We start from the raw sequence: 14,001 nt of genomic DNA, 5'->3' as shown, positions 1-14,001 counted from the left end.
TCATGTCACCCGCATAGTGCTTCGTACTCTATACATGGCCCCGCATAGTGCTCCGTACTTCTATATACATGGTCCCGCATAGTGCTCCGTATGTATACATGGCCCTGCATAGGACTCCGTACTGTATACATGGCCCCTCATAGTGCTCCATCCTACTATATACATGGCCCCGCATAGTGCTCCGTACTGTATATACGGCCCCACATAGTGCTCCGTATTACTGTATACATGGCCCCGCATAGTGCTACCTACTGTATACATGGCCCCGCATAGTGCTCTGTACTGTATACACGGCCCCGCATAGTGCTCCGTACTGTATATGACGCACCCCCTGGGCCATATTCTTTAGGGGAATACCCGGAGCCGGATCAGATGGGGGTTGTAGTCTCCGAGTGGCTGTGACCCGGTCCGTGCCCAGGGTGTCAAGCTCAGTGTGTGGCAGTCCTTACTGATGTTACTAAAGTTCTTTATGTCGACTATGCCACCCGTTGTATTGCGGTCACTACGGCCGCCGCTGCAGCAGGGTCCGCTGAGGCTGATGGTGTTGGTGCAGCTTAGGTAGTATAACCCCCAACGGGAGGGGTATAGCCTCAGGGGGTCAGGTGCAGAGGATGGTGGTTGTGGAGGTGCAGGGAGGATGGCAATGAGAGACAGAGTCGGGTTCTGCAGTTCAGGGTCTTTACTTACTGCTGTTGTTGTACTGGTCACTCCGGCCTTGAGTGACCACCCGAGCCGTGCTGCGTCCACCAGGTCCTGGACTCGGCCAACCCCCAAGTAGCTCTGGAGCGTGGTTCTGAGCTCCCGTTCTGTCCTGTCCTCGTCTCTGGCCTTCCCCACCAGGGATCCACCTATGTCCGGCTCCCTCGGGCCTTCTGTTGGTAAACCCTTGTCTCTGGGTTCCCTGACCCTACGCGTGGTCTGCCTTCCGGGTGGATATGGTGGGTGGCCGTGGCAGATGCTGCCCACGGCCTCCGGTCTCTGGCTGAGGTATGCTGTAGCCCCCACCAGTTTGGGATCCGGTACCCTGTTGCCAACTCTTCACCCTGTGGTTGTATTTGGGTTCTCAGAGCTCCTTCTTTCTCCCCCTCTGGGTCTTTCTCTTTCTCCTCTCTCACTCTCTGGGCCTTGGAGCTGCTCTGCTCTTCTGCTCTCCAACAGACTCTTTGCAAAAGGCTGACTCACTTCTCCTCTACAGCAGACTGACTGACTGACTGACCCTGATCTTAGATGGTTCCCACCTTATATACTCCCTCTATGTGTGAGCTCAGGTGACCAGCACCCAATGAGCTCCTAGCATTACCCAGACTGCTCCCCCTATCTGCCCCTACACTACTGGGATGTTCCACCCCCCTCCCACTCCAGCCAAGGACAGACTCGATCGTACCTGCACATTTCTAAGTGGGAGTACCGTTGGTCTGTTCCCCGGAAATGGGATGTGTGTAGTGCATGCAGCTATCTGAGCTCAGTTCCACACTCCATCCTTACCTGGGAGTGGAATATCACACCTCTGGCTGAGGTGCAATACTCATGTAGCAGCCGAATCCTCAGGGTGCTACATAAACATGGCCCCGCATAGTGCTCCGTACAACTGTATACATGGCCCCGCATAGTGCTCCGTACTGTATACATGACCCCGCATAGTGCTCCGTACGTATACATGGCCCCGCATAGTTCTCCGTACTGTATCAACGGCCCCGCATAATGCTCCATATTGTATACCCGGCCCCGCATAGTGCTCCGTACTCTATATACGGCCCCCCGCATAGTGCTCCATACTGTATACATTGCCCCGCATAGGACTCCGTACTGTATACATGTCCCGCCATAGTGCTTAGTACTGTATTCATGGCCCCGCATATTGCTCCATCCTACTATATACATGGCCCCGCATAGTGCTCCATACTGTATACACGGGCCCGCATAGTGCTCCGTATTACTGTATACATGGCCCCGCATAGTGCTCCGTACGGTATACATGGCCGCGCATAGTACTCCGTACCGTATACATGTCCCCCGCATAGTGCTCCATACTGTATACATTGCCCCGCATAGGACTCCGTACTGTATACATGTCCCGCCATAGTGCTTAGTACTGTATTCATGGCCCCGCATATTGCTCCATCCTACTATATACATGGCCCCCCATAGTGCTCCATACTGTATACACGGGCCCGCATAGTGCTCCGTATTACTGTATACATGGCCCCGCATAGTGCTACCTACTGTATACATGGTCCCGCATAGTGCTCCATCCTACTATATACATGGCCCCGCATAGTGCCCCGTACTGTATTCACGGCCCCCGCATTGTGCTCGGTACTTCTATATACATGGCCCCGCATATTGCTCGGTACTGTATAGATGGCCAGGCATAGCGCTCCATATTGTATACCCGGCCCCGCATAGTGCTCCGTACTCTATATACGGCCTCCGCATAGTGCTCCGTACTGTATACATGGCCCCGCATAGTGCTCTGTACTGTATACATGGACTCGCATACTGCTCTGTTTTGTATATATGGCTCCGTATAGTACTGCATACAGTATACATGGCCCCGCATAGTGCTCCGTACGTATACATGGCCCCGCAAAGTGCTCCGTACTGTATATATGGCCCCGCATAGTGCTCCGTACTGTATCCATGGCCCCACATAGGGCTCCATATTGTATACCTGGCCCCGCATAGTGCTCCGTACTCTATATTCGGCCCCCGCATAGTGCTCTGTACTGCATACATGGCCCCCGCATAGTGCTCCGTACTCTATACGTTGCCCTGCATAGTTCTCCGTACTGTATACATGGCCTCGCACAGTGCTCCATACTGTATACATGGCCCCGCATAGTGCTCCGTACTGTATACATGGCCCCACTTAGTGCTCCGTACTGTATACATGGCCCCGCATAGTGCTCCATATTGTATACATGGCCCGCATAGTGCTCCGTACTGTATACATGGCCCCGCATAGTGCTCCGTACTGTATACATGGCTTCGCATAGTGCTCCATATTGTATACATGGCCCCGCATAGTGCTCCGTACTGTATACATGACCACGCATAGTGCTCCGTACTGTATACATGGCCCCACATAGTGCTCTGTACTGTATACATGGCCTCGCATAGTGCTCCATACTGTATTCATGGCCCCGCATAGCGCTCCGTACTGTATATATAGCCCCGCATAGTGCTGCACACAGTATACATGGCTCCGCATAGTGCTGCGTACCGTATACATGACCATAAATGTTCCCGCATAGTGCTCCGTACTGTATACATGGCCCTGCATAGTTCTTCGTACTGTATACATGTCACCCGCATAGTGCTTCGTACTCTATACATGGCTCCGCATAGTGCTCCGTACTACTATATACATGGTCCCGCATAGTGCTCCGTATGTATACATGGCCCCGCGAAGGACTCCGTACTGTATACATGTCCCCCGCATAGTGCTCTGTACTGTATACATGGCCCCGCATAGTGCTCCGAACTACTGTATACATTGCCCCGCATACTGCTGTTTTGTATACATGGCCCCGCATAGTGGTGCATACAGTATACATGGCACCGCATAGAGCTCCGTACTGTATACATGGCTCCGCCTAGTGCTCCGTACTGTATACATGTCCCCGCATAGTACTCCGTACTGTTTACATGTCCCGCATAGTGCTCCGTAATGTATACATGGCCCTGCATAGTGTTGCACACAGTATACATCACCCAAAGTGATCCATACTGTATACACGGCCCCTGCATAGTGCTCCGTACTGTATATATGGCCCCAAATAGTGCTCTGTAATACTATATATATGGCCCCGTATAGTACTCCGTACTGTATATATGGCCCCACATAGTGCTCTGTAATACTATATATATGGCCCCGCATAGTGCTCTGTACTGTATACACGGCCACCGCATAGTGCTCCGTACTGTATACACGGCCCCGCATAGTGCTCCATACCGTATACATGTCCCCCTCATAGTGCTCCGTACCGTATACACGGCCACCGCATAGTGCTCCGTACTGTATACACGGCCCGCATAGTGCTCCGTACTGTATACACGGCCCCGCATAGTGCTCCATTCTGTATACATGGCCCCAGATTAAAAAAATAAATACTCACCTCTGCCATTCCAACGCTGATCCCTACCTGTGGGCCCACGGACCATCATCTCACCCTTGTCAGCACACGCGCCTTCCCCCTTTCTCTAGCGCCGCGGCCACTCTCCTCTGCGCGCGCCCTCCCATCAGGCCACGCGCCCTCCCATCATGCCCAGACCATGGAGGCACAGGGAGGGCAGTAGTACTATATTGGGGCACTGAGAGGGCACTAGCACTATATTGGGGCTCAGAGAGGGCACTAGTACTATATGGGGGCACAGAGGGGGCACTAGTACTATATGGGGGCACAGAGGTGGCACTAGTACTATATGGGGGAACAGAGAGGGCACTAGTACTATATTGGGGCTCAGAGAGGGCACTAGTACTATATGGGGGCACAGAGGGGGCACTAGTACTATATGGGGGCACAGAGGTGGCACTAGTACTATATGGGGGAACAGAGAGGGCACTAGTACTAAATTGGGGCTCAGAGAGGGCATTAGTACTATATTGGGGCTCAGAGAGGGCACTAGTACTATATGGGGGAACAGAGGAGGCACTAGTACTATATGGGGGAACAGAGAGGCACTAGTATTATATGGGGGCACAGTGGGGGCACTATTACTATATGGGGGAACAGAGGGGGCACTAGTACTATATGGGGACACAGAGGAGGCACTAGCACTATATTGGGGCTCAGAGAGGGCACTAGTACTATATTGGGGAACAGAGAGGGCACTAGTACTATATTGGGGAACAGAGAGGGCACTAGTACTATATTGGGGCTCAGAGAGGGCAGTAGCACTATATTGGGACTCAGAGAGGGCACTAGTACTATATGGGGGAACAGAGAGGGCACTAGTACTATATGGGGGCACAGAGGAGGCACTAGTACTATATGGGGGAACAGAGAGGCACTAGTATTATATGGGGGCACAGAGGGGGCACTATTACGATATGGGGTTTTTCCAGACATGTAGGATCCCAAAGTTATTAAGAAGTAAACGAGTGAGTATGACACACGGTATTATCAGAACTACTTCTCACTAAATGTCCTTTTAGCACTCTAGCACTTTAGACTGGTACTTTCCACATTACTGATTCACAGTGAATATGTCCTGTTAGCACTGTAGCACCTTAGATTAGATTATTTCAGTTTATTGTTTCACAGTGACCATTTTCTGAATACTTGCACTTTAGCATTCTGCACTTCTCTTCTTTGCACTTTATACGTCCCTCAATGAATGCCATTATTTTGGCTTTTTAGCACTTTATATTAGTTATATTGTCTACACAACATCAGCACTTTTGCACTTTAAATTTACACAACTTAATATGTATTATTGGTGGAATTTCTACATAATGTGTACCATAATGATTATTAAACTCACTGTTATGTGTTATTTTGCACTTCTGGGTACCGATGTGTCCTTTAATATTCTATGGGCTCCTGTAGAATTTTATAATAGTCCTATGGATTTTTTCTTCTGTGTCTGTCCTATTTAATAAAGAACCCCTTTTTTCACTTTCATTGTGTAGGGTGGCTTTATACACTCTTGTGTCACCATATTTTAAAAACCTTTTTTATTCTCACTTTTTATTTGAATGGATTCACTTGAGGGGTATTTTTATGACACTGTAGGATTCACTTGAGATGTATGATTTCGGTGCATCATTTCCCTGTTTTTGAATATTTTCACTCATTGCACTTGATTTGGTGGCTGAATACTAATATGTGAAGAACATTAATAATGTTATGTGTTTTTATGTGTCCATATACATATGTGTGTGTGTGTGCACATGCACATGTATGAATAAACATTTTTTTGCTTGTGTACACACATGCAGGCAATGTGTTTGAGAGGTATGATTTTGTGTGGTTAGGGACAGATGAATGGATGTATGAATGAGTTATATCAGATGATATTTACTCCCAATTGACAACTTCAGCATATGCATGTGTAAACTTGGAAAAAAAACAAAAAAACATTTATTTTCTTTTAGGGATTCAGTAAGTATCTATGTCCATAGGTTTACATACCGTATATGCAGGTTTAGCTCTTACGAATCTATGCAGTGGTGTTTCCGTTTTGTGTGCCAGACTCTGGGTTTGATTGTCTGGACATCTATATATATCTTTTGGATGGGATCTTTCCATATTAATATCTCCCTTTGGTTGGTTCCCTATGACCCCTACTACACTCTAACACATATTTTGTGTGTGGCGTCTGAATTTGCCTGTGTGATGCTGTTTCCCAGATGGTGCACATATATACTCTGTGCATGACTTCGGAATGTATGACTATACGGCCTACTATACGCAGCCCACTGAAAACCCCCCACTTACTATAAATAAAAACCACCACACTGTGACATTGGATATAATGGCCACAGCAGCCTCATTTATTATATAACAGCTTGTAAACATAAATAACATTAATTAACATTAAATTAACTCTGAAAAAGGAAGAGGGGAATTGAAGTCTCCACCATTTTTGGAGAAAAACTGCAGCAAACAGCTCCACCATGCCACCCCTAGCCGCACCGCAACCGGCCGACGGGGACCCAGCTGACTGTTGCCCATCCAGAAATGTCCCGCTGAGACCTCGCTCAGTAGGGACCCGTTTTAAGTTTTAACACCCGCTTAACACCGATGGGAGTCACCCATCCCTGCAGTGGGTTCCCCCGTCCTCCTTCGATGTAAGCAACCGCCTTCAAAACCCCCCTCCTTTTCCGCCATAGCGAGCAGGCATGACACCTTATGCCTGAGAGTCCCGCCATACCAAAAGTGCCTTTTCAACTCCCTCCATCAATGCTAATGCCCACATATCTATGCCAATATCATTCAAATGGACCCCATCAGACCGCAGAAATTCCCTAGACGGAACTTCCAGATCCCGATGACGAACCACAACCCCCCCATGCAGAGCAATGAATCGGGAAACCTCCCTATTCACCTTGCTCTGAGCTTTATTTATCCTTTCGACTGACCTGGCGTGTCGCCATGCCAGGCATGCGACGATGTTCGACCATACGAGCACTAATCCCGGTTAGGTTTCCAAAAGTCTCTAGACGTCCTAGAGCCCAAGTCATTCCCACCTGCATGCAAAACGAGTATATCCGGGGGCCTAAATTAGCATAAAAATGAAATTCGGGCATTACCCTGATCCACAGCAAATCCCTGATACCGATACACCGAACCATCGCAGCCTCCTTCGTTGTGCCCAACTGGCGCCCCGCCGGTCTTACGTTGGCCCGAATGGAACCCCAATATACATACGAGTGACCTAACACCCAGATCAACCGAGGGGGTCCTGAAACATAAAACAAAGGTGGGGGGAATGTAAAAAAGAAAAGAAAATCGTTACCAAATAATAACGCTATCAAAAAATTGGGGGAAAATCTTATAACATATGAGGCCGGACAAAAGACCGATACCTCGCCGACTCCCAACGACCAATCTTTTTCACAGCTTTAACCCCCAAACCCCAGCGAGCAGCCTCAGTGGCAGCCCCAATCCGAAACGAATGAGAACCAAACTCCAAACCATTCAGACCACAACTAGCTAAACCGCACCTGAAGATTGTAATAAACTGATACACTGATAATGCAGATCCATCTTGATGTAACAAAAAGGCACCCGATGATGGACCTCTCACCTCCAGAAATGCAGAAACCCATCTCACAGGGCATTCAAACAAACCGTCCACAGCCCACAATTCCACCAAACAACCCTTACCGGCTGTATCGGTTTTTGACCGCCTCAAATAACACCGTACTGCCTCCTCCGAGCACACTACATCCTGTGATAACAGCCCGCCATGACACTTAACATTTCTGCTCACCAATTTGCTTATCCTAAATGCCCCAAAAAACGCCAGAACAAAGGCCGCCCCAAATAGCCGACATTCATATTCAGAACTACACACACAGCTAAGGCAACGCAAAAGCTGACCCAGTATTTCAAACTATACCGGGCGCCGCCAATCTCGTGCCGGATAGCTCCTCTGAAATGCCTTCATCGCCTGGCGAACCAAGAAATCCTTGGTAAAGTCCCTCCAACCACTTAACTTAAAGAAGAAGGCCAAACCTGCTAACCTACCAGCTACAGCTGAGCCTGATAAACCCTCCTGAAATGCCCTGCCGATCATATACAACAATAAATAGGGACGGTCCGCTTCCGTCACCTGCTCACCTGCTGACTCCTCTAGCTCCTGCCAAAGACGCCACGCAGAAACATATCGAGACCAAGTACTGGGGTTAACAGATCACCTCACCAAATTCAACGCTGCACGGACACTAGATCCCACAACCACCGGGGCCAATCGGTCTCCAACTGCTCCGCGTCCGGCGCTAGTTCCCGAAAACGATCGCACTGGAAGCGAGACAATGCATCAGCTATTGAATTCTGAACACCCGGTACATGAACAGCACAAAACCAGACATTAAAATCCAAACACCTGAGCACTAGATGGCGCAAAAGAGACAGAACTGGCAATGAAACAGCTGACAAGTTGTTAATACAATGCGCTACACTTAAGTTGTCACAGAAGAAACGCACTTTCTTGTTCCTCAGCTCAGAGCCCCAAACCTCCAAAGCCACCACAATAGGAAACATTTCCAGCAATGCCATGTTTCTTGTCAAACCTGCAGCCTTCCATGATTCCGGCCACTCTCCCACACACCATTTTCCACCGAAATAGGCCCCAAAACCATAAGAACCTGACGCGTCTGTAAACAAAACCAGATCCACATTAGAAACGACTTGATCCATCCAAACCGACCTGCCATTATAAGATTGAAGAAAATCCGCCCAAATGGACAAATCCGCCTTGTGTTCCGAATTCAATCTTACAAAATGCAACGGATGTTTAATGCCTGCTGTCGCCTGAACCAACCTACGTGAAAAAACTCTTCCCATAGGTAAAATCCTGCACGCAAAATTTAACTTACCCAAAAAAGATTGCAGTTGGCGCAGGCGCAATTTCTTTGCCCGCAAAGCCTCTTGGACACAAGACTTCAGATCTAACAATTTGTCCTCTGGCAAGCGGCATTCCATCCTGACGGAATCCAATTCAATGCCCAAAAACTTCAAAACCGTGGAGGGGCCCTCCGTTTTCTGCGGGGCCAACGGAATGCCAAAGCGAGATGCTACCTGTTCAACCGTCGTAAGCAGCAAAGAACAAACTGAGGACCCAGCTGGCCCAATACACAAAAAGTCATCTAAATAGTGCAATACGGAGTCCAAGCCGGATTCCTCCCTAACTACCCATTCAATAAAACAACTAAACTTTTCAAAGTAGGAACACGAGATCGAATATCCCATCGGTAGACAACAATCCACGTAATAATGACCGTCCCAAAAACAACCAAGTAAATGAAAACTGTCTGGGTGCACAGGAAGCAGACGAAAAGCGGACTTAATGTCCGTTTTTGCCATGAGAGATCCTTTTCCCAGCCTCCGCCCCCAGTCCATGGCCTTGTCAAAAGAAACATACGATACTGATGCCAAATCTGGATCAATACCATCATTAACTGAACTACCATGAGGATAAGACAAGTGATGGATTAACCGAAACTTGTTAGGCTCCTTTTTGGGCACAACGCCCAGAGGAGAAACACATAAACACGGCAACGGAGGTTCCAAAAAAGGACCAGCCATGCGACCGAACTTAATTTCCTTATACAATTTTTCCTTAACAACTGCCGCATGCATCCGAGCCGAAATCAAATTCTTAGGCCGCACCGTACATGGCACAACTGCCGACGGAATCCTGAAGCCAAAATTAAAACCATCCCTCAACAACACAGCTGCTTCCTTATCCGGATACCTACTTAGAAATGGAAGCATCCGATCTATTCTCACTGGTGTCCTCCCTTTTTGAAAAAGAGTCGCTTGATTTTTTCTTTCCTTTCTTAAAGCACTTGGAATGGCTGTGAGACCCTCTGCAGCCTGAACATTCGTGCTTAAACTTACAGTCTGTGAAAAAACGGCATTCCCGCTCGTTAAACTGCCAGCACAGCCCCTTCCTGGAGCCTGACGAGGATGCCGCCGAATTGGCAGAACCCCCGCTACTCCCAGGAAAGGACTGCGAGGCCGACTTTGGTGCTGTCATCAATCGCAACCACAAACTAATCTCCTTGTGGTCCCACCGTAAACTCGGACGGACTGCCTTTCTTTGCCTAAACTGTTCATAATACCTCAGCCAGGCCATCCCGCCATAAACACGGTATGCTTCACTAATCGAATCTAAATAACAAAATAATGCAGAACAGTTCTCCAGAGTTTTCTCCCCAATGACACTCGCTAGTGTGGTAAACGCCTGCAGCCAATTTTGAAAAGTGCGAGGAATCAGACGATAACGCCTGTGCTCCTCCTCATCCTTCTTACTCTCATCTGGATTTACCCTGTCCAAATTAAACTTCTCCAACGATAGCAAAGAAAAAATTTCCACGTACTCATCCTTCCATATTTTTTCTCACACCTCCTGCTTTAAATGAGCTCCCAAGGGGCCATCAAAGCACATATAAACCTCGCCCCTCGCTCTGTCATCAAACCGCACTGTATCCACTGGAGTCGCCGCAGCCGCTGGTGCTGCAACCGTCTCATTAGCTGCAACTGGTGCGGGAATCCCTCCACTCACAACTGCCGGAGTCTCCGCAACCGCCCCTGAACCTCCAGCACCACCCTGCCAAACTCCGCTAGGACCTGCCGCAGGTGACAAAAAAACCCGCACCATGCTAAGAAATTCCGACACAACATCGCTCACCCGTTCACTACCCATCGCCCTGTCAGCCGCCAAGCCCCTCTGAAAATACCGTTCCCTCTGATCTACATCATCCGCATTCCCCCGAGGCGCATTTAAACCATGTGACTTACTAGGCCGACTACGAGGAAGCCTCGGAATAGCCGTTTCGTGTCCTCTGCGGCGATCGTCCCCACTCTCTTCACTGCCAGATGAAATCTGGCCCTCTTCTTCAGAGGCAGAGTCAGGCTCGGGGACATCGCCAGGTAAACCCGACGGAGTCAACCCACCGCTAGACATGGACCTCCTATCCACAATAGCATGCTGTCTGGGAGGAGGAGAGACTTCAGCTGCATGCCTGCAGCCCGCATCCCTAGCAGCAATCTGCCCTCTCCCATGGACATTGCACCGGTCCTCGGTGCTACCGACATCCCGGGTGGGTCGTCTCCTTGCCCCCCCCGCACTGGTCTTCCCGATCTCCGCCGCCGGGGTCCTGCTGATCCTGACGCCTGGGCCCGATGCGGTTGCACCTGCCGTTCTTCTGGGTCAGCTCCAACTGACCGGTACTCCTTTGCTTTCCCCGCTGCATGGGCCCGGCGCGGCTGTGCCTGCCGCTCACCTGAAATAGCTCCGGCTGAACTATTCACCCTCCTGCCTCCTTCTGCTCCCTGGGTCCGGCATCCTTCAGGCTCAGCTCTCCTTCCCCTGGCTGCTCGCTGGGCCCGAAGTGGATGCCCCGGCCGTTCATATAATGTATCTCTCCCTCCTGCAGCAGCAGAGGCCCTGCTCTCCTGAGCAGCCCGCACTTCCTGGATAGTGGTGCCACATGACCGGGATGACCTCACAGGGGGGGCAGAGCCAACGACGTCACTCACCCCGGCCTCTGAACGATGCTGATGCTGAGAGATTCTTCCAGAGCGGCGTGCGGCAGATGGGGGCTGGGGTTGTGCCTGTGATCCGGAGGGGTCCCTGGAGGGGCTTTGCAACCGGCGCCTGGTCCGGGGAGTCCCTTCCGGGCTGGGTCTCTCCGGCGTCATGGACCTCCTTGCACCTCTCTGAGGTGCTGCAGGTGCAGCCACCTCTCCGGCCATCCCTTCAGTGTTCCATCGCTGCAGCTGATCCTGGAGCCACAGCTGTCCCCTGCTCTCAGCCAAGGAACGGATCTCCTGGAAAAGAGCCTCCATTCCTCAGGACCCGACGTAGATTCAGGTATGTTAACTTTTCCCGAATGGACTACCCCCACCACCCCTCACCTTATATACTCCCCACAGAGATAGTTCCCACTAGCCAATCAGATAACCCCGTACTATGCCCCTGCCCCTATACTCCTTCCCTAAAAATTCGCTCCCAAAACTCTATTCCTTACATTAACCCCTTACCACCCCAAATTACGGCCTAGCAGACCTCCTGAGTCATGCGGCCCTCCCCTTAAGGCCCCTATGGGGGGATGCAGTCCGGGCCATACTACCTCTGGAGTAGTCCAGGCAACACGCACTTTCATATGGACTCTCCTTCCTCTGACGTGTTGTCACACGTGGCGGGAATGGATGCACTATTTGGCATCTGGGGTTGACCGGGCAACAGACGCTCTCCCTGATTGAACTTCGCTCCTCCCTCCTCTCGCATGTGACTGCACGGTGAGGAAGCGAGGTGCAACAGGGAGCCCGCCCTGCAGGTGAGCTTGGCGTTTTTTACCGCAATCGATATCTGGTGTATAGGGCTATATACTCCTCATTCTATAAAGGGTTAACATCTCCATGTAACATTCTCATGCAATCATTTTAAATAGCATTTGATGTGTAACGTAGTGGATTAGCTGTCCAATTACATAAATACCCAGTCTCTGTCTACTCAGTATACCCTTTTGAAGAAGCTTTGAAGCGAAACGCGCGTTAGAGGGTTTACTGCAGTGAATATGAATTGCTTGCTGTCCTTTGAGACTTATTTATGTTCAATAGCACTGTTTTAAGGATTTTTCAGTCTGCTGACTGTGTGGTTATATTGAGCACTTGTTCTGTTTATAGTTATACTTTTTTCTGAGAACCACTCCTCAGCATTCTGTGTCATCCTGTTGCCACTACCCTTATGGAGTGAATCCACGGGAATATAAAATCTTTTTTCTATATATTGATCTTTGTGAACAGTTTTATTGTGCGACCATAGTATTTCTATTTGATGAACACTAGGTGGATCACACATTGTGTTCTTCTGGCACTATTACTTAGGTCTAAGAGTGAACTTTCACTATTTATATTACATATTTATACAGCCGGGTGGATCCCCCTTGATGTTCATTACTGTTCAGGGCATTTATATGTATATATTTGGATTCTCATCCTTTATATGTTTTTTCTTCATATTGGTCTTTAGTGGCTCCATGTGCAATTTATATTTATATTTGTAACCTGTCCAACTTTCTAGGACAAGCATGCTAATTTGCATTCATCCACCATCTCTGTAGTATCACTTTTTTAATGTTGTCTAATTGATTGTTGAATAAAGATTGACTGATTTTTGTACATGGGAATTCTCTTTTTTGGCTTTTTGTATGAGAAGATAGTATATAAGAGTGGACACTGTCCTAATAAATTTGAGAAGGTTTGGAAGCTTTTGTGTGACCCATACCCTAATGATCCTACCTCTCAATTCAGTCTGGGAGATAATAGTTTTTCTTGTATTTCCCCTATAAACACCTGTGTAATGTGTATTGCTGTATTCTTTAAACTTGACTGACATGATGTGTATGGAGATGTATATAAAGAGCTAATAACAGATATGATGTTGTTGAATAATTATGTATTTTCATTCTGGAACCATTGTTATTCTTTCTTTCCTGTTATGCAATCTCTCAATTACTTGAATTAAAAAAAAAGATAATCTTGGAGAGGTGACGTCTAAGAAGGAAAAGAGGTTTAGACATGGTCTATTCCAACTTGGATGGAAGACACCCCTTACCAGAAAAAGAGCGAAAACTAACACAGGACACAAGCAGAGGTGCACATGAATGAAAGTGATCAGAGAGACATCTGCGTTTTCATTTTAAGACTACGCTAAACTCCTTTGTTTCATCAAATATTGGTGAACATCTCCTTTAATATTGGAAGTGGCTGGTGTGAATTGTCAACTCTGATCATGGACCTAAAGGAAGTTGTTCTTCAT

This window comes from Phyllobates terribilis, unplaced genomic scaffold (genome assembly GCF_046119375.1).
Source record: "Phyllobates terribilis strain yellow unplaced genomic scaffold, ASM4611937v1 Scaffold_3__8_contigs__length_932513732, whole genome shotgun sequence".
Lineage (NCBI taxonomy): Eukaryota > Metazoa > Chordata > Amphibia > Anura > Dendrobatidae > Phyllobates > Phyllobates terribilis.
This window is presented reverse-complemented; position numbering follows the sequence as displayed.